At 29.5% G+C, this 4,180-nt stretch overlaps 1 long non-coding RNA gene across 1 annotated transcript; it reads right to left on the bottom strand.

The window, feature by feature from the left end:
• Window positions 1-3,177: 3,177 nt before the first annotated feature.
• Window positions 3,178-3,969, bottom strand: LOC139904867 (uncharacterized). The gene is made up of 3 exons (XR_011779118.1): window positions 3,788-3,969; window positions 3,611-3,720; window positions 3,178-3,515 (listed from the first exon to the last, which is right to left on the bottom strand). It is a non-coding gene; the product is annotated as an uncharacterized lncRNA (long non-coding RNA).
• Window positions 3,970-4,180: the final 211 nt, after the last annotated feature.

The raw sequence follows: 4,180 nt of genomic DNA, 5'->3' as shown, positions 1-4,180 counted from the left end.
ACTAATTCTTACAAAAATCCGCATATTTATATGTTTTTACAACGCTATATAGTATTTACATTCACTTTGACCGTATCTTATTTATAGAAGTAAAGACTTATTTAAAGTGAAAGAAGGAAGAAGGAAAGAAAGGGGGAAAAAGAAAATGGTTGACCCATAGCTGCTAGATATAAAAAACAAAACAAAGTCAGATCGAACGATCTTATTTATTTTTTTTCCTTTTGTCTTTCCCTTATATTTTTCATATCATTAATATTTATTATTACGTCACAAAAGAAAACTCATAAAATACTATGACGTCAGTTATCAAAGGGGGGGGGGGAGAGGGAAATGATAGAGAGAAACCTTCTTTTTATAACTTAATATATATGTAGGGATATAGCAGTGATATTATGATCACAACAAAATTAATACGATTGCTGCTAAAATATTTTGTAAATGCATATATTTTGTTGTTTTGCAAAAATAATAACAATAAAAATACTTATGGAACTTGCATTTAAATTTAAGTAAGTTAAATAGATTGCAATCAGTCTTTTATGAGCTTGTTGTTAAATATGTTGAATAAAAAGTAACGACGTTCTAAAAGAGAGCGAAAGAGTGGAAAACAGGTTTTGATTCTGCTGCCATCAAGTCTTTTTTGTGTGTGTGTGTGTTGAGAAAAAATTATACTTACAATTCCCTGTTTATTGAACGTTTTTTTTTCTGCATTTTAAGATCTATTAATAACATACACACAGTTAAATACAATTTCTTTTGAAATGTTAAACTGTGGAAATATTTACTTAAATTAAATAAATAGATCATTTGGAACTACATATTAATGCTAAGGGGGGAGTGTTTCGCCCGGAAATTGAATACCGGTAATATTTGTAAGACCGTATAACGGTCTAACAAATATGGACTGGTCACGTATAAAAACATAATCTGTCCAAAAATCAAAATGACATGGACCACATTAGTTTGTCCAAGGTTATTAGAAATAAAAGGTAAGGCCATCATATAATCGGGCTTGCTATGATGTTCAATTTGGTGTATTGTACCGACTTGAGGGCAAGAAAGACATATTTTTCCAAAACACACAACCAATCATAGACATCACAATTGCTATAATTTTCAATTTGATGTATCTTTCGGACTACTGGTAAAAAGACAGATTTTGACAAAACAGGCAACCACTCATGCACATTAATGACGTCAATATTAAAAAACATGCTGAAAGTGAAACATCAGTGGTACACGCGTTATGGCATAATCTTGTATTTCTATTAACTTTGAGTCAGTCCACCATTTTCAATTTCCAATATGAATTTTCAATTTTGGTACAGGATTTCAGACAACGGACTGGACCAAAATATCAGTATAAATTGTTACTTTGTAATTGTAAGAAGACCACTGTACACGTTGCTACGTGACAACATCCAGCTGTGTGCTCAATTTGCTTAAATAAGATATGATTAAATGAAAAATAATGTATGCAAACCAATTTACCATATGTGTTTACTTAAGATAAAACATTAAACATTGTGTCTTGCTTGAGGCCTTTATGATGGAAACGATTGGTTTCCCTTTGATACATTGCGGTTCCAGATTGGCTATTTCTAAATTTTTTGATTGATTCAAATTGAATGAACCCTGCGTTTGTGTAAAATAAGAAAAAAAATGAGGAAAAGCTTAGTACCCTATTTTTCATTTTCGTTCTACGATTTCAATTTTGGTCCATTATTTTCAATTGTTGGCCTATGATTTCCAGTTTGGTTCCTAATTTTTTTTAGTATAGTTCTCTAGAAACGACTATTACTCAAACTTATGCACATTGAGTTCAAGAGATGGAATAGAAATAGCGTTCCAGATTCGTAGAGAACAAATCCCTTATGATTTTTCTGTCGAAAAATTTGATAGCAGACCTAGTCTCGACACTACTATGTACATGGATAGAAAATATATTTTATTTAATCATGTAAACAATTATATATTGTCTTTAAGGATAATAATAACACATGTACATATGAGGGTTTATTTCCCGGGATTTCTTGGGGATTTAAGCCTATGAAAATCTCAGAATTCCAGCATTTACATAATCTATATTATAATAATAAGTGGTCTTGTAATGGTCCTAATTAATTTATCCAGTTCATTCCAGTCCAAGGACTAGTTCTATTGGGATAAATAAATAATAAAGGATTGGGATCTGCCCTTAAGACTGTCAATCATAGGATTTTCAGTACTAGAACAGGTTAAACAAAGAAGAAATAAGGTTGGGGGAAGTCATCAAGTACCGAATTTTATAAGTTTTTAGTATTGATTAGTAGGACTGAACTTAAATTGACTATAAGTCTTTAGTCCTAAATAAGGACGATAAAACGCTAATAGTATATATCTATACCTATGTGTTTCAAATAGAAGTATAGCCCTCGGGCGGGCCGGGTTTTGTATTTTACAATTATATAACCCCAAGCTCCCCCCCAAAAAAAAAAGTGTTTTATTACAGGTAAGATAGGATTACGTTATGGAATTCCAAAAAAGGGACATGCAGGCCCTAAAAAGTCAACCCTGCGCACTAGTAGATATAATTATGAAAATGATGCATATGAGAATAGAAAATTTATGGATTAGACCAGAGGCCAGGTAACTTTTTTCAGCATAGCTCCAAAAAAAGTTGTGGTAAAAAATTGAAAAATTAAATATTTTAGAAAAATAAATTTAAAAATCAACAGCTTTTCACTAAAAAAAAAAAAATAAACGAAAAAAAAAAACATTTTTTTTGGTAAACCATTCCAAAATTTGAAAGCTAAACTCAAAAAAATTTAAAGTCCCTAGCTGTTCACAAAAAGCTGTTTTACAACAATATTTCAAATATTAAACTTTTTTGGAAAAAAAATTCAAAAATTAAATTTCAAATATTAAGCTTTTCTGTCAGGAAAAAAGACAAATTTTGGAAAAAACTTTTAAAAATGGAATATATTTTCAAAGAAATACACTTTATGGAAAAAACAAATCAAAAATTTACAGCTGTCCACAAAAACTTAAATTTTCCGAATTTTTTTTTCAAAAATTTAAAAATCTATAGCTATTTACAAAAAATTACACTTTTTGGAAAAAAAAACTCAAAAATCTACAGCTCAACACAAAAAATTAAATTTTCTAAATAAAAGTTTAAAAATTAAATTCCCAATATGAAATTCTTGCTGGAAAAATTTCAAGTATTAGATTTTCTAGTATAAAATACTTAATTTGTCTGGGGGGCTATTCCCCCCCTCTGCAGGCGGAGATAGTGGCATGATGTTTATTTGTTAATTTCATTTAACACTAACGAATAAAAATCCTCTTTTATGGAATAGAAATAATATCCACTCTCATAACTGCAAAAGTTTACTAAATTACCGCATTTGGGGTAATTTAGCCATGTTTCCCGACCACTGGATTAGACAATTAAAAAAATATGAATATACATTATACATACTTAAATTTCATTGTATTAATTACTTACTAACGCGATCCCGTTCAAAGACAATCTGCCGGGAAATGAGAAGCCTGATTATGTATTTACATTATACAAATAATTCACAAATACTTATCATGTACATAATATAAATTTGCATTAACCTACTTAGAGGCAGAGAAGAGAAGTGAACTACATTCTATATCTACTATAGATATATAGGTTAATATAACAATCATACTGTGTTCTTAATACATGCTTCATAGCATAGGTTCTACCTATATTTTAACAACCCGTATACTCTGTTTATATTTAATAGGTGTATGTTATATTTGTTGATCTTACTTGTTTATTTTGATTTCCGTGTGTTCAACTGGAGTGAAAATTGGGAACATGATCCGTGTGTATTTGTTATTGTAGCATTATTATTTATTACATGAACGAGTCGAGTAAATTCCTTCCTTACTTACGAATTTAATTTACTAGTATCCCTTCTGGCTATAGGCGAAGGTAGTAATGGATTTTGGGCATACAAAGTATTGAGATTAAAATTAAATTAAAAAAAAACAATGATGTACAATTTTGTAAACATTTAATATCGAATTTTTATTTTATAAAGACAGTTTATAATACTGATATTAAGAATCATAATTAATAGGGTGTCCGCAGAAGAATTATTTTTTTTTTAAAGGGGGGGGGTTAAATGCTAAATATTAAATTTTTGAAAAAAAAAATCCA

Source organism: Lepeophtheirus salmonis, chromosome 3 (assembly GCF_016086655.4).
Source record: "Lepeophtheirus salmonis chromosome 3, UVic_Lsal_1.4, whole genome shotgun sequence".
Lineage (NCBI taxonomy): Eukaryota > Metazoa > Arthropoda > Copepoda > Siphonostomatoida > Caligidae > Lepeophtheirus > Lepeophtheirus salmonis.
The sequence above is the reverse complement of the archived record's forward strand: the minus strand, read 5'-3'. Positions and strand labels throughout refer to the sequence as shown.